The sequence below is a fragment of the Vulpes vulpes genome, chromosome 6 (assembly GCF_048418805.1).
Source record: "Vulpes vulpes isolate BD-2025 chromosome 6, VulVul3, whole genome shotgun sequence".
Lineage (NCBI taxonomy): Eukaryota > Metazoa > Chordata > Mammalia > Carnivora > Canidae > Vulpes > Vulpes vulpes.
The window spans coordinates 2,261,054-2,278,041 of NC_132785.1; the positions used below are offsets into that span (position 1 = coordinate 2,261,054).

Below are 16,988 nucleotides of genomic sequence, written 5' to 3' on the forward strand. Positions count from 1 at the left end.
CTCTGCAGTGAGCCTGCTTGGGATGCGCTCTCTCTCCATCTCCGTCTGCCCCTCCTCTCGCTCATGCTCCTTATCCTCTCTATCTCTCAAATAAATAAATCTTAGGGGATCCCCGGGTGGTGCAGCGGTTTAGCGCCTGCCTTTGGCCCAGGGCGCGATCCTGGAGACCCGGGATCAAATCCCACATCGGGCTCCCAGTGCATGGAGCCTGCTTCTCCCTCTGCCTGTGTCTCTGCCTCTCTCTCTCTCTCTCTCTCTCTCTCTCTGTGACTATCATAAATAAATAATAAATAAATAAATAAATAAATAAATAAATAAATAAATAAATCTTAGGGGCAAAAGAAAGAACGGAATTAGAGGATTTACACTACCAGACATTGTCTTAATATGAAGCTGTGGCAATTAAGGCGATGTATCCCGGGCACGGAAATAGTTAAGAAGCATGTGGAACAGACTGGAGAGTCCAGAAACACAGCTTTCCATATATGGACACTGGATTCGTGCCCAAAGTGCCACTGCCAAGCAATGGGGGGAGGGTGGTTTCCAGTAAATGGCACCTGCTCGGCTGCACGTCCGCACGGGCCAACGTAAATCCTGAGCCTTACCTCACACCGTGCAGGGTCAGTCCCGGGTGGATGGTTGATGTAACTATGAAGGGTGAACAATAAACACTTCAAGAAGAAAAAGAAAACCAGAAGACTGGTTCTCAAGAAGGATACAGAAAGCCGCCGTGAGTTTGCACTGAAGTCCACCAAAAGCCACCACGCGCAGAGGGAGAAAGGAAGCCACAGGAGGAAGACAGGTGCAGAATGTGCTCCACCAAGAGACTCGCCCTACATGGTTGGAGAATTCTCGTAAGTCGATTAGAAAACCTAACAGAGGGCGCGGGCGGCTCAGGGCCTGCAGCGCAGGGTGTGACCCCGGGGACTCCTTGCAGGGAGCCTGCTTCTCCCCCTGCCTGGGTCTCTGCCCTGTCTCTGGGTCTCGGGAATTAAAGAAACAAAAGGCTTAAAAACAATAAGAAAAACAAACACAGCAGGGTGCTGAGGCCTGGAGTGGGGTGGCCCAAACCCAGCGAGCGTGGGGGGGGGGGCAGGGGAAGGCTGGAGAGCCTGCGGCCCAGTCGCCCGGTGCCCACGGCGGCGTGGATGTGATTCCTCGCTCTTGCCCCCTCCTCTTGCCCCTCAGAGGCACGCTCCCCTGGTGCCCCGGGGCAGAGGGGCTTTCCAGCAGCACCGGAGGGCAGGGTGTCAGCCCCGCGGGAGCTGAGGTCCGGGCTGCCAGGGCTCCGCTGGGCTCATCCTCCCCGGGGCTGCCCCCACCGTCCCCGGGGCCAGCGCCAGCCTCGGGGTCCCCGGCTGTGACAGCGGCTACCGTAGGTCTGATCCGGGTTTCTTTTTTTTTTAATTTATTTTTTATTGCAGTTCAATTTGCCAGTATATAGCATAACACCCAGTGCTCATCCCATCAAGTGCCCCCCTCAGTGCCTGTCACCGAGTCCCCCCCACGCCCTTCCCCCCTCCCCTTCCACCAACCCTAGTTCGTTTCCCAGAGTTAGGAGTCTCTCATGTGCTGTCTCCCTCTCTGATATTTTCACTCATTTTTTCTCCTTTCCCCTTTATTCCCTTTCACTATTATTTATATTCCCCAAATGAATGAGAACATATAATGTGTCCTTCTCCGATTGACTTACTTCACTCCGCATCAGACCCTCCAGGTCCATCCACGTCAAAGCACATGGTGGGTGTTTGTCGTTTCTAACGGCTGAGGAATATCCCACTGTATCCATAGACCACAGCTTCTTTATCCATCATCTGTTGATGGACACCGAGGCTCCTCCCACAGTGTGGCTATTGTGGACATTGCTGCTAGAAACATCGGGGTGCAGGTGTCCCGGCGTTTCATTGCATCTGCATCTTTGGGGTAAATCCCCAGCAGTGCAATTGCTGGGTCGTAGGGCAGGTCTATTTTTAACTCTTTGAGGAACCTCCACACAGTTTTCCAGAGTGGCTGCACCAGGTCACATTCCCACCAACAGTGCAGGAGGGTTCCCCTTTCTCCGCATCCTCTCCAACATGTGTGGCTTCCTGCCTTGTTAGTTTTCTCCATTCTCACTGGTGTGAGGTGGGATCTCATTGTGGTTTTGATTTGTATTTCCCTGATGGCCAGTGATGCAGAGCATTTTCCCACGTGCGTGTTGGCCATGTCCATGTCTTCCTCTGTGAGATTTCTCTTCATGTCTTTTGCCCATTTCATGATTGGATTGTTTGTTTCTTTGCTGTTGAGTTTAATAAGTTCTTTATAGATCTTGGAAACTAGCCCTTTATCTGATACGTCATTTGCAAATATCTTCTCCCATTCCGTAGATTGTCTTGTAGTTTTGCTGACTGTATCCTTTGCTGTGCAAAAGCTTCTTACCTTGATGAAGTCCCAATAGTTCATTTTTGCTTTTGTTTCTTTTGCCTTCGTGGATGTATCTTGCAAGAAGTTACTATGGCCGAGTTCGAAAAGGGTGTTGCCTGTGTTCTCCTCTAGGATTTTGATGGAATCTTGTCTCACATTTAGATCTTTCATCCATTTTGAGTTTATTTTTGTGTCTGGTGCAAGAGAGTGGTCTAGGTTCATTCTTCTGCATGTGGATGTCCAGTTTTCCCAGCACCATTTATTGAAGAGACTGTCTTTCTTCCAGTGAATAGTCTTTCCTGCTTTGTCGAATATTAGTTGACCATAAAGTTCAGGGTCCACTTCTGGATTCTCTATTCTGTTCCATTGATCTATGTGTCTGTTTTTGTGCCAGTACCACACTGTCTTGATGACCACAGCTTTGTAGTAAAACCTGAAATCTGGCATTGTGATGCCCCCAGCTACGGTTTTCTTTTTTAAAATTCCCCTGGCTATTCGGGGTCTTTTCTGATTCCACACAAATCTTAAAATAATTTGTTCTAACTCTCTGAAGAAAGTCCATGGTATTTTGATAGGGATTGCATTAAACGTGTAAATTGCCCTGGGCAACACTGACATTTTCACAATATTAATTCTGCCAATCCATGAGCATGGAATATTTTTCCATCTCTTTGTGTCTTCCTCAATTTCTTTCAGAAGTGTTCTGTAGTTTTTAGGGTATAGATCCTTTACCTCTTTGGTTAGGTTTATTCCTAGGTATCTTATGCTTTTGGGTGCAATTGTAAATGGGATTGACTCCTTAATTTCTCTTTCTTCAGTCTCATTGTTAGTGTGTAGAAATGCCATTGATTTCTGGGCATTGATTGTGTATCCTGCTACACTGCCGAATTGCTGTATGAGTTCTAGCAATCTTGGGGTGGAGGCTTTTGGGTTTTCTATGTACCATGTTGAATAGCAGTGGTGAGAGTGGACATCCCCGTCTTGTTCCTGATCTTAGGGGAAAGGCTCCCAGTGCTTCCCCATTGAGAATGATATTTGCTGTGGGCTTTTTGTAGATGGCTTTTAAGATGTCGAGGAAAGTTCCCTCTATCCCTACGCTCTGAAGAGTTTTGATCAGGAATGGATGCTGTACTTTGTCAAATGCTTTCTCTGCATCTATTGAAAGGATCATATGGTTCTTGTTTTTTCTCTTGCTGATATGATCAATCACATTGATTGCTTTACGAGTGTTGAACCAGCCTTGCATCCCAGGGATAAATCCCACTTGGTCATGCTGACTAATCTTCTTAAAGTATCGCTGTGATCCGGGTTTCTCAAGGGACTGTCAATGCACCATGATCTGTGGTCCCGTGGGCTCCAGCCTCCTGCCCACATAGCTTGTAACTGGGGCGCTCCCTCCTTTTGTTCCCTGTGGGTTAGCGCTCCAGTTTCCCGGGGGGCAGGGGGATGTGGACAGGATCTTCCTCAAGCCCCAGCTCATTTGCCTGTGACCCCAAAGGCCTAAGCAGACCTTGCCAGGGCAGGGGCCTCGGGAGTGCTGGTGATGATGCCCGCCTGCAAGGTGTCAGGCCCCTGCCCCGGGGGTGCTGGCCACAGCTTCCCAGTTCCACGTCATGCTTTGCCTTATAAGGGTTCCACGGCTGGGATCCATCTCTTGGGTTGGCTATTCCAACCATTGGAGTCAGGGCTCTGAGATTTCCCCTGGTGGAAAACCCTGTTAAGGGTCACTGAGCCCAGCATTTCCCAGTGGCTGGCCCAGGGAGCCCCCCTTTCAGATCCACCACGTGTCCCACCCCTCTGACTAGAGCTTTATGGAACCTACTTTGGGAAGCGTCGGCCCAAACCATGCATCGCCTCTCGAGCGCCATCAGCTGCCTCAACTCAGGGCCGCATTCCACCCCAGATGGCGTCTCTTAGGACACCAGCCCCTCCCAGAAGGGAACCTGGGCTCACCGGTCCCGAGCCAGCCCCACACAGCCCATCTGCTCAGCCCTAACCCTACTCAGCCCTGCTTTCCACCACACGCTTGTTTGCCCAGCCCCTGAGCCATCCTAGGGCGACAGGAACGGCCAGAGGAGTCCCCTGCGAGTCCACATCTTCACTGTCCCCCCAGGTGAACTCATTCCAGGCTCTCAGGCCTCTGGAACCGTTGCCTGCTCTCCCCCTCTTACTAGGACCTGCTCGCGGCACACTCCTCTCATCCACCACACGTCGCCAAGATGGGGAAGGAGCCCGGGGGCCGGGGACACCCCAAGAGCACGTGCAACTGGAGAACCAAGTCCGTACGAGGTCAAACATGCAATTTCACATGCCTCACAACAGGAAGCCAGCTTGGGTCTGTAATCGTGTATGTGCTGAGGAAAGGATGTTGGAACCTCAGGAAGGTGTGGCGGGTGGCAGGGGATACCCTGCCTTACTTGAGCATATGCTTTCTTGCTTTGTGTCCAAGAGGGTCCAACATAAGTGCAGTCACATCTGGGGCACGCAGGGGAGGGCGACCATGGCTGCTTCCCAGTCGCCTCCTCGGAATGCCATCCTGGGCCTCATAAATCTGGGAGATCTAGATATAAACCCAGAATGGTCGTCCCCAGTGTTGGGGGCCTGTGTTCGTCAGCCAGTGTCAGGTTCAAGGCAAACATCTCCTGGGTTCCATGCAGCAGGAAGCGTTTGCCTGCGTAGCTCCGTGTGTTGTCTGGGCTGGACCGATGGGAACGGGCTCAGCCGGTCGGTTCTGCACAGGCCGCAGGGGCTCCAGGGCGCTGCCCTTACTTGGGGACCCTGGATGGCCACGGCGGTGGTGGCTGTCCTCCTCATGTCTCTCACCCTCCAAGGACGCACGCTGCCCAAAGCTTGTTCCTCCAATGGCTCCAGCCGAGGTGGAAGAGACTGAGCCCAGGTGTGAAAGCACAGTTCTAGCCCCCCGTCGTGTCACATCTGCTGCCATCCCCTTGACCAAAGAAGGTCACTCGACCAAGCTCAAGGTCGTCTGTGAGGAGGCCGTGCCCCAGTAACGGGCAGAGAAGGGAGTGAAGAGCTGGGGACCCAGGTCAGGGCTCCAGGGAGCCATGGAGCCAGTTGTCACAGAGGCATTTGGCTGTGAAGATGGCCTGGGGACCCAGCAGGTCCGGGGAAGTCAGATGCGGGGGAAAGGAGGGGAAAAAAGACTTGTTCCTTAGTGGTTGTTTTCATAGCAGCTTCTCTCGGGGAATTTCCTGAAGATCTCACAGGAAAGAGGCACAGAGGAACACACCGCCCGAGTGATCCCGAGGCCCGTGGAGGCAGTGGGCACAGAAGGGCAGCGTGGCCTCCAAACGACTCTTCCACGGCTGAGGCTGGGGAGCCTTTCTGACACACAGGTGCCAAGGACGGCACCTAGGTGAGCATCAGCCTTACCCAAGAGTCAGGGGTGACACACGGGCAAGGCCAGAGCCTCCAATGGGCAGCTTTAGGTGCCTACATCAACAGCCAGGGGAGCAGTTACCCAGAACATTTTGGTTGCTCTCCACTTATTTACTTATTATTTAAAATGTAGTTTTTATTTACTTCTTTATTTTTATGAAAAGAATACAGACATGTGGTTTCAGAAGGGAAATAAAAGTAGAGGCTTATAATGAAAAACAACAGCCTCTTGCCCCACTGCTCCTAACCCCTAATACCTTCTCCCCCGGAAAACTGGCTAGTTTTCCCTACTTTCCCCTCCCATGTGTCTGTTGCTGTTCCTTGATTTTTTTTTCATCATCACATACAACCTAATCTCCTCTGACCTTGGAAGGCGAGACTTGAACGGTCTGGCTTTCCCCACACCAGTTCTCACCCCGCACGTGAGTATAATCCCCTTCCCCATATTCCCGACGTAGACATTTTGGTTCAACGAGTATTTAGTGTATGTACTGTTATGAATATGAAAATAAAACCGTTGACAGCTGGGTTATGATAGTAAACTATGATTACATGTCTTTTCAGTGCGACCCTTTGTTTCTCCAGGAGCTGATTATTGCTGTTTGTTTGCTTCGTTTTCTGTGTACTTACCGATAAGACAACCTAAACTCTCAAAACTGAAAGCTTCCCTGATAGAATCAGACCGATAAGGTAAACCTTTCCCTCTTTTTGATTTATGACCAAAGACATGAAGTGAGACATCCTTCTGGGACCCGTTCCTTCTCTGGCTCCCAGCTGACAGGTGGTGCTGGCAGCCCCTGTGTAGCTCTTGTTCTAGAAACTCCTGTGCTCCCCGTCGGGTGTTGAATCTGCAGGGACAAGCGTCTTTCTTTGCTTCTCTGGAAATGTCATTATTCTATCTGCACAATTGACCGATTAGGTCTGACGTTCTGGGTTGGCAATGATTTTCCCTCAGAACGTTTTCATCTTACTTTTTGTTTTCAAATAATCGTAGACTTTCCGGAAGGTCGCAGACACATTAGTGCTCCACCTAATGCCTTCACCGGGCTGCCCCGGATGCCAACACCTAACATAGCCGTGGCACAATGATCAAAACGAAGGCGATAATTTTTGTACACTGGTATTAACTGAATTGCAGAGTTTGGAGTTCATCAGTGTTCCCCAATAATGTCGTTTTATGTTTCCAGGGTCCATTCCAGGATCCCACATTACAGCTGGTTCTGGAGTCTTCTTCGTCTCTTCGAATGGGTAGCAATTCCTCAGTCTTGCTTTGTCTTTCATGATCTTAACAGCTTTTTTTTAAGGTTACTTATTTATTTATTCATGAGAGACAGAGAGAGAGAGGCAGAGACACAAGCAGAGGAAGAAGCAAGCTCCACACAGGGAGCCCGACACGGGACTCGATCCCGGGACTCCATGATGCGCCCTGGGCTGAAGGCGATGCTAAATCACTGAGCCACCCAGGGATCCCCGATCTTAACAGTTTTGAAGAATAGTGGTCAGGTACTTGGTAGAATGTCCCATGGTTTAGATTTTTTTTTTTTTTTTTGGTTTCTCATGATTAGGCCACGGTTCTAGATTTTTTTGGCAAGAATACCATGGAAGTGATGCAGCTTCTTACTGACAGCGTTAATCTTGACCCTTGGCTATATGGTTCGTGCCAGTTTTCTCCACTGTAACTATTTTCCTTCTCATAATTAGTAAAGATACCAGTAGACACACTCTTTAAAAATGTTTATTTTAATTTCAGCATAGTTAACATACAGTGTCATGTTAGTCTCAGGTGTACAGTGTAGTGATCCCAACACTTGCACACACCACCCAGGGCTCATCACAAGTGCCCTCCTTAACCCCCATCCCCCATTTACCCCCTCCCCACCCACCAACCCCCATCCCCTCAGGTCACCAGCTGTGTGTTCTCTGTAGTTAAGAGTCTATTTCTTGGTTTGCCTCTCTCTCTTTTTTTCTCCTTTGCTTGTCTGTTTTGTTCCTTGAGTTCCACCCATGGGTGAAATCACGGTATTTATCTTTCTCAGACTGACTTATTTCACTCAGCTTTCTACTCCCAAGATCCATCCATGTTGTTGCAAATGGCAAGACTTCCTCATATGTATGACCGGGGGATGGTCCACTGCATGTAGATACCACATCTTGGTCCCTTCATCTGCGATGGACGCTTGGCCCGCCGCCTGTCTCAGCTACTGTGAATAACGCTGCAGTAAACACGGGGGTGCATGTATCCTTTCGAATTAGCGCTTTCGTATGTTTTGAGTAAATCCAGTAGGGTGATCACTGGATCATGGGGTAGTCCTATATTTAATTTTTTGAGGAGCCTCTAGTGGACGTACTTTAAGATTATGCAAATATCCTGTTGATCCTCAAACTTCCGCCCACTAATTCTAGCCTGGATTGCCGAATCTTGCCTACAACAGTTATTACTGTGATGTTCTTAATGGTAATTTTCTATTTTCCTCCTGTCTTTCACATGTGTTGATATAATTCTTTTGTAGAATTACAAAAGGTAGAACCTTTTGTAATGTAATTACAGAATGTAATTCTAGAAGGTAGAACCGTCCCTTCTCTTCCATTTATTTAGTCATTATTTATTTACATCAGCATGGATTCATAGGTTTTTTTCTGCCCCCTAAGGGTTATAGTCCAATTTCATTGTTAAAACTGCTCTCAGAATTTTCTTAAGAGTTTATTTTTTTATTTCAGAGACACAACCAAAGTGGGGACAGAGGGAGAGGGAGATGCAGACTCCCCGCTGAGCAGGGAGCCCAATGGGAGCCCTGGATCCCAGGGCCCTGGGGTCATGACCTGAGCCCCCAGTTGCCCCAGGAGGTTTTTGTTTCTACCTCGTGTTCCAACTTTGGGTGTTCAGTTTGCAGTACAGGCTTCCAGGAGCTCTTTCTTGTTTTCTAAATATTATTTTTATGGAGATCTAGCCTTATGGGTGTGACATCTTCTCTTATTTCTAAAGCTATTTATTGTTTGGGGGAAGTGTTCTTTTGTTTCCTGCACGGATCTCTTTCTGAGTTACTTTTTTGTTTGTCTGTCTGTCTTTGTCTCTCTTTCCTGTGGGAGGCTCTTTCTCAGATGTCCTGGCATTCTCCACTGTCTGTCTACATGTGAGTGATGCACCTGCACAGGATAGTCACTCCGCGCCCAGCGATCTCCGTGGTCCCTGGGAAGGGAAAAGTGGATCTTTACGGTGGGGAGATCTACACTGCCTTTGCCAGACCTCACTTCACCGCTGGTGAGACAGCAGATGTTATCTCCTGACGTGATGCAATATGAAGTACAAAACTTCACCCCTGCGACTTGCCAAAAACATCTGATCTGAATCTATCCGTCCCTTTAGATCTAACTTCCAGTCGACAAGCTTTACGAGATACAGGGACAAGGTAAATGATCCCACAAGGGAGCCATCAGGCAACTCAGTTGTGAAACCCTCCTTGAGTTAGATGACCTGGTCCCTTCAAAGGGGGATGGGGGGCAAACAAAAGGACTGGTCTAGGGAAGACAAGAAAGAGACTTACTAACCAAATGCAATGGCATTCTAGGGACAGTGGGGGAAATTTCCATATGGATTGAGTATGAGACTATATTAGGGGATTATTTTACATTTCCTTAGGTGCCATCATGGATTATGTACAGATTTCTATTATGTGCGATAATGACCTTCCCCTGAGACATGTAGGGCGGAACCATCACAATGTCCACAGCTCATTTTCAAATGGTTCGGAGAAACAATACACGGACACACATTCGTGTAAAGATAAAGCTAATATGTTAAGATGCTGATTGTACCGACTTCAAAGGGAGCACATGGGTGTGCATTACACTATAGTGTTTCTATATGTTTACTTTTTCCCTAATAAAAAATATAGTTGGAAAAAAAAAAAGAGGAAGATACCACCAAGCTGCCTGAAGCTTGTGCGAGCCCTGGGTCTGCGGGGAGGCTCATCAACGGGTGGGCCACCTGTGGGTCTCATCGGAGGACCTAAGGACACATGCCAGGGCTGAATAAGTCCTCCCAAGGGGCCCCAGTCCCTGCCCGGGGCGTGCGGACCCCACTGCCAGCCCTCGGGAGCTGAACAGGGAGGCGGGCTGCGTAGCTTCACCTGTCAGTGCACGAGCTTTCACTGAATACTCCTGTTTTCATGGACGTGTCACCCCCTCCTCAAGTGACCGGTGCCTCTAGAGAATAAACCAATGGCATCCCACCAGGGAGCACAGGGACAGTTGCGTGGCCTGAGTTAGACAGTGAAGGAGCCTGAGGGTCTACGTCTCTTCCTACAGGCTTCCCACCATTGCTTCTTTCAGCTCCATTTGGAAGCTTCTTGATATTCCAAGTCTGGAGATCTCCTGGGGTTTGGTGCAAAAGGGCTTGCTTGTCACCGTGAGCGTGGTCTCTGGGCCACACCCCTGCACGTTCTGCTGTGTGACCTGGGACAGGTTATCTAACCTCTCTGGGCCTCATCCCCCAAATCAGGATACACATTCCAGTGTGGTTGGGGTAGTAAATGGGTCTACGTACCTTCAGCACGTAGACCAGTGCCTGGCCCAGAGGGAGTCCCCTGAGCTGCGCACGCACACACACGATTACACCCGCCAACCCCCAGCCCACTTGGGTTTCCGCTTTGTCTGGTCTATGAGATCACTTTCCGTCTTCCATAATTTTATCGCTGTCTCCAGCCTGCTACTCTCTCTTCTGCTTTCTTGGTCCATGTGGGGTTTGGCTTCTTCTTCTTCTTCTTTTTTTTTTTTTTTAATCAGTGTCCTGTCCCACGAGTGAGGTTTGGGCAGATAGTAGAGTTACGTGACGTTGCATTTCCCGACCTTAAACCACAAGCCTCCGCGACCTCCCGGCCCTGCCCCTCCTAGTGGCCCCCATCAGGTAGTGTGGTCATCGGTCTGGCCCCGGCTCCCTGCAGTGTCGCCGGCAGAGCCTGGGCAGTGAATGAACGTCCGGGCTTCTCAGGCCCGAAACCAGCTCCGAATGTTAATCTAGGAAAGAGCCGAGAAGTGGCCCAACATGAACCTGCTGGTTGAGCTTCTTTCTGAAATCTGAGTCATCATCACGGGCTGGGGGGAAGGAAGGGCTGGTGGCCCCACAGCTTGTGTAAGAACCTGGTGCAGGACAATCAGCAGGCTTCTCAGCCCCGCAGCCCAGAGCTCTGGATTCCTGGGGATCACCTGGTCCCTGGAGGCGGCGCCCCTGCCGATGACTGACTTGAGGAGTTTGGAACGCTGGCCGCTGGCCGAGAGGAAAGAATTCCCTCCCCCCAGGCCGGAGGAGGCCCGTGCAATTCTGTGATCCTCACTTCTGCCCGGGGCCTTAATGCCATCCTCTGCACCCGGACAAGTGCCACTCAAAGTATAGACTACAGCTGAGGACAACGCGGCTTTCCCAGTTAGACCCTGATGTGCCTTTGGTGGGTCGTCCCCTTGTATTGGAGCAGAAATAAGAGCTTGGGCTGCTCCGTGGCCTGGCGGAGATGAGGAGGAGGAGGAGGAAGGAGGGGCCAGATCCTGAATGCCCTACTCATGCCGCTGCACTCCAGAGGGGTGCTCCCCCCCACTCCTACCCCCACCCCCACCCCCCACCCCCGGGCTGGGAGTTAGCTCTCCACTCCCTGGCTGGAGGCCACCATTTCCAAGTACCTGACAAGGTGGCAGTGCTGTCACACACCAGACCTTCCCTCCTGGGCCTTCCTACACACACTAGGTCCTCGCTGTGTGGACAATGAGAGGTGCGCGGCCTGCACTCCTACGGCCCTGAGCAAAGCTGTGGAGTTCCAGCTCTTTCCTTTCGGGCAGCACACCTTACTTTTTTCAGCTGTTCTCAACCTTTAGCTTCGCCTTCCTAACGAAACCCAAGAAGGTCTTAAGAATTCATTCGCATTAAAGTGCAAATAACTAATGACCCTTGCTTCTTCTGGGGATATTTTCTTTTAAAAACTGAAATCCAAGGAAGGAACCTATAAATGTGGAATTTCAAAGAGGAGTGGAATTGAGCGTGAGCTTCACGGTCCAGTCTTCTGAACTCATTCCTATCCCTCCAACCTACTAGCTTTTTGCAAGAGGAGGGGGCGTTTAAACGTGGTGAAGAAGGTGTAATGTATAAACCTGTCCAATCACTACGTTGCACACCGGAGACTAGAGGAACCCTGCGTGTCAGCCCTGCTCAGATGATGAAAAGATGGAGCGCATGGAGGAGATACTAAGTCTAGGCTTACGGTACTTCTCTTGAAAGTGCTCTGGGCCAGGAAGGGGCAGAGAAGCACTAAGAGAGGTCAGGAGACATGGTAGGAAGGTAGATGGAGGCTAAGTGTCCAGAGTTTCCGAATTCATAAGCACTGTGCTGTGACCTCACTCCTACCTCCTCTACCCTTTACCCCAGCGATGACACCCCCTTTACCTCCTTTACTTCCAGTCTGGGCCTGGAACATTCTAGGGGTGGAAGAAGGGATGTGCAAGAGAAGCCTGGGCCCCCAGAACTCTGTTTCTTTCTTTTCCTTCTTTCTTTTCTTTTTCTTTTTTTTAGATTTTATTTATTTATTAATGAGAGACACACAGAGAGAGGCTGAGACACAAGCAGAGGGAAAAGCAGGCTCCCTGCAGGGAACCTGAGGCAGGACTTGATCCCAGGACCCCAAGGTAATGCCCTGAGCCAAAGGCAGATGCCCAACCACCGAGCTTCCCAGGTGCCCAGAACTCTGTGCATCTTTAATGAGCTGGGGCCTGACTTAATAGTCGTCCCACGTGGAAAGCTAGCCTGTGAGTTGGAGGGTAGGGACCATGTGTCTCCTCCATCCCGTAGCACGTGTCCGAGGCTCAGCGTTCTGCACATGCAGTAGGTGCTCAAGAGATACGCACTGGCCGGCCGGACGCATTGCCTGGCTGCACTCTCACAAGAACTCCCTATTACCCGTCCCTTTCTGCAGGTGAGGCAGCGGGAGCTTAGTCGGGCTAAATAATTTGCCTGGGTTGCCCAGTTGGTGAGACGCAGAGCTGGTGTTCTAGTGAGTTCTGACCGGCTTTAAGGCCAGGCTCCAAACCAGAGCCCTTAACTGCATTTAGCATCAATTTGAGCAAAGGGTGGGGTTGCGTCTCCATCTCGGGAGTGATTCTCTCATGGAAACATTTTCATGACCCCCAAAATCTTTGTACACATTCTCATATCCTTTTACATTTTCCCTGCGGGATAAACCAACATTTCACCCGGTATGAAATTTTGTGGACTTCAAAACGGTAAATAAAAATGGCAAAGGGATGCGGTAGAATGTTCATAATCTGGAGAATAATTTATAATCATAATGCCTCCTTTTATTTGAAGAATTGGGACTGCTCTAGTGAGAACTAATTTGTTTAGGTCTCTGATTTCACGCTTAGAGTAGGCTGCAAAGCTCCCCACCTGGATATTTCCAGGCTCCAAGTTGCTGTGCGGAGGAGGGGGCCGGGGGAGGGAGAAGGATTCATTATTAGGTCTTAGCTTGAAATCTGAGGCCAGTTTCTAATGGGAAGTTCTCAAACACTTGCGCCCTGTGGCTGTGGGTCCCACTGGACTCCCGTCCCTCATTCCCAGCTGAGGGTCCTCCAGACACCTTCCAGGTGCTCTCCCGTTGATTGCCCCGTACCAGGTCACAGGTGCAACCAGAACTCAGAGCCACACCACCCGAGGCCGCTGTTGGGCTCCGATAAGAACGAGTCTCAGCCAACCCAGAAGCCTCTCCCCAAGGTCGCAGAGGAGGAGGTCGGGCTTCTTATCGGACCAGCATTCAGCCGACCCATGTGGCTCGGACCTCGGGCTGCAGAGCGCAGGGAGGAGGGCGTGCGGGGCTCTGCTCCAGCCAGCCCTGCGCTGACCAGGCCTCGGGGCACCATCTGTCAGACGAGGTCATCCTAGATGCACCTGGTAATTGGGGTCACCGTCTGTTAGCTAATTGGCTTTAAGCTAAAGAGAAAGAAAAACTTCTCCTATTTTTACGACAGGGGGTAGTTTTGCAAGGTGGAGTGAGGCGCTTGCCCAGTTAGGCTCCTGCCCTCCCACAGAGACCGGAGGCAGGCCCTAACCACCCCCCAGGATGGCACTTCCAGGGGGATTGGCCCCGGGTCCTTGAGAAAGACATTCCCGAGTCCTAAGGCCGGCAACGGCTTTGTTTAGCTTTTAGAAGGATTTATACACGTTTTGAAGAGACAGAGGCAAGACCTACAAGTGGTCTAAAGCTAATGCTCTAGGAAGGGAGCTGCGGGGAGAAGTCTCCTCCTGGAAAGAGGACAATGAAGCCTCCTATTTCGAATTTGTATTTGTCCTCCCCCCACCCGCCTCCTGTTCCTGCACTTGGGCTCTCCCGTCTTACCCCAGGTGCTGCAGAAAGACAAGGACCAAGACGGAACAGCTGAAGGCCGGCCGGGGGGCTCCTGGGCGGGGGGCTCCTGGGGTGGGCCTGTCCTCCTATTCACCCGTCACTTGAGTTGCACCATCTTGGTTCTGGAGAAAGTGCAAGCCTTCTGTGAGGGACCTCACCACCACCACCCACCCACCTCGAGGCAGGGGCCGGGACACGAGGTGTTGGTGTGTGTCCTGAACCCTTGAGGCGAGGTCCCGGCTCACCCGCGTGCGGGGCACGGGCGCCTGGTCCGCTCCGAGGGCCGCAGCCACCCCAGCGCAGCAGGCAGGAGGCGCGGGTGTAGACACACCACACCCGGGAGCGGTGGACAACTGAAAACCACGACACAGCAGAACCAGGCCAAAACCAAACCCTGCGGTTCACTTTCACCAAAGAGGGTTTCTGACCAAGACAGAGAGGGAGAAGAACCTTTAAAATCTGTGAGCCGGGAAGGGAGAAAGCGGACCTCACATTCCGCTGGGCAATCAGCCCTCCAAAGCAGGACAGGTCTCACTGTGCCCCGTGTTTGCAGAAGAAAAGAACAGAGTCATTTCCATGCAGGAAGGAAGCCGCCACCGAAACAGAAGACATGATCTGGTTTTTCCTAAAGTTCCCTGTCTGTAGCTCCGTCGTATATATGCGTGTGTCTCTGAGCCAGCCGAGGAGCAGGAGGGAAGCCCTTCCATCTGCCCCCACCTCCTGCCTCCGTGGCCCCGGAGGGCCTGGCCAGCCTCCCGCGGGGAAGCAAGGCCTCACGCCACCCTACTGACTACTGGCTGCCCCACCTCAGGTGCCAGGGGCAAAGGGGTCCAATTCCCAGTTCTAAGGGCTAGCCCGGGCCTACTGCCACTTTGGCTTGCAGGCAGGCAGGCAGGGCTGGCTTCCCCGGGGAATCTTGCGCATCACAGAGGTACAGAAATGTTGGGCAAATACGACCAAAAAATAGTATCTTAATAGGTGGTGTCCCTGAACAAAAGAAGGCACAGGCCCGAGTGGCAGAAACGAAGGGCAAAACCACAGCCAAGAGGCTGGGTGTAAGCTGGGAGCCTGGCGCCAGAGAGGCGTTAGAGGAGCCACGGGCAGGCTCCAGGGCCCAGGTGAAGGCTCCACCAGCAGCGTGGGAGGAGCAGGTAAGGCCTGAGCTTGCTCGCAGGACCAGGCCGGCCGGTCTTGCTCTGAGCTCAGGAGGAAAGCAAGCGCGTCAGAGCTGCGCCTTCCTTCCAAGGCGACTGGCGAGCCCTGTCCACCGCTCAGGGAAGCAGGAGGAAGCGCCTGGTCTCTCTGGGGACACGGGGGCGTCGCATCCCTGGGCCCACGCGTGAATGGGCAGAGTCCAGCTCGGTGCCACCTTGAAGGCCGGGAGCCCCAAGCACAGAAACTAACGTAACGCTTCGCCTCAAGCAGTTGAGGCCTCCAGGAGCCTCAGGAAAGCACTCGGTGCGACCACCCGGGGCACGCGGGGCACCAGGATGACCAAGTCCTGCCCAGGATGCGCTCAGCCAGGAAGCGACCCATCCCCCGGGGAAAGGCGCCTGGCAGGTGCAGCCGGCAGGGACTCCCGGGTTCGTGCAGGCTCCGAGGCATCTATCGGCACCTTCACAGCTGGTAGGGGCACCACCGCCAGCTGCGGCCCGGCCCAGCTGTGCCTCCCTGTCCCGCCTTCTCAGGCCACTCCATCCCCCCGTCACATACACTCAAAATCTTGCAGCGTCTTCGTCTTCTCTCAGCTTTTCCCTTAAGAAAGGCTTTCAATTTCTCACCTTTCTTCCCTCCTCTCGCCCGATGCGGCGACGGCCAGCTACCCGTCCCTCTTCTTTTTACTCCCCCTGCCCGGCCACAAAGGTATCCTCCTAAGTGGCAGGTCCAGTGGTTTTGCTTCCCGGAGCCAAATCCTGCTTACGAAAGTCCAAACCGTCCCCAGCTTGGGCTTAAAGCTCTCTCCAGCTTTGTTTCCTATTATGAGGCGCCCCCCTTCCCCCCACACCCCGGCCTCCTGCTCTGGCACACTGGGCTACTTGTCCTTCCTGCGCTCTGCCTCTTACTTCCAAGCAGCCTCCTCCCTCCGACTGGACTGCTTCCCTCATCACATCAGCTGCTGGAAGGTCAATCTTGGCTTAAACCTTCTAGAAACAGGCTCCAGCGGCCCACGGGCCAGGGTCATGGGCAGCGTCTTGGGGCACGCCGCGCTGCCGGGGCTGCTGAGTGGCCCGCGGGCCCCCTGGCCGAGCCTGCTCGCGCGCCCCAACTCGGGAGGGTCCTCCTGGACTCGAGAGCGGACCCTGGTTGCAGTGAAGCCGGATGGGGTGCAGCGGCGGCTTGTGGGGGACGTGATCCAGCGCTTTGAGAGGAGGGGCTTCAAGCTGGTGGGGACGCAGATGCTGCAGGCGCCAGAGTCCTTGCTGAGCACCCCCTGACCTGCAGAGGAAGCCCTTCTGCCCAGCGCTCATCAGCTACGTGACCTCCGGCCCCGTGGTGGCCATGGTCTGGGGGGGCCCCAATGTGGTGTGCTCCTCGAGGACCATGATAGGACACACCGACTCAGCTGAGGCCGCCCCCGGCACCATCAGGGGGGACTTCAGCGTCCACATCAGCAGGAACATCATTCACGCCAGCGACTCCGTGGAGGGGCCCGGAGGGAGATCCAGCTATGGTTCAGAGCAGTGAGCTGGTGGACCGGGCAGACGAAAACCACGAGAGCAGCGTCTACGCAGCCTAAGCACTCGGGCTGCCCTCAGCCACCCTGCGGCCGCCCAGGATCAACTACCTCTGTCGTGCAGACCCCGAGCC

General features: G+C 52.4%; 1 pseudogene; it reads left to right on the plus strand.

Moving 5' to 3' along the window:
• The first annotated feature begins 16,360 nt into the window (after window positions 1-16,360).
• LOC112933929 (nucleoside diphosphate kinase, mitochondrial pseudogene) lies at window positions 16,361-16,988 on the plus strand (annotated as a pseudogene).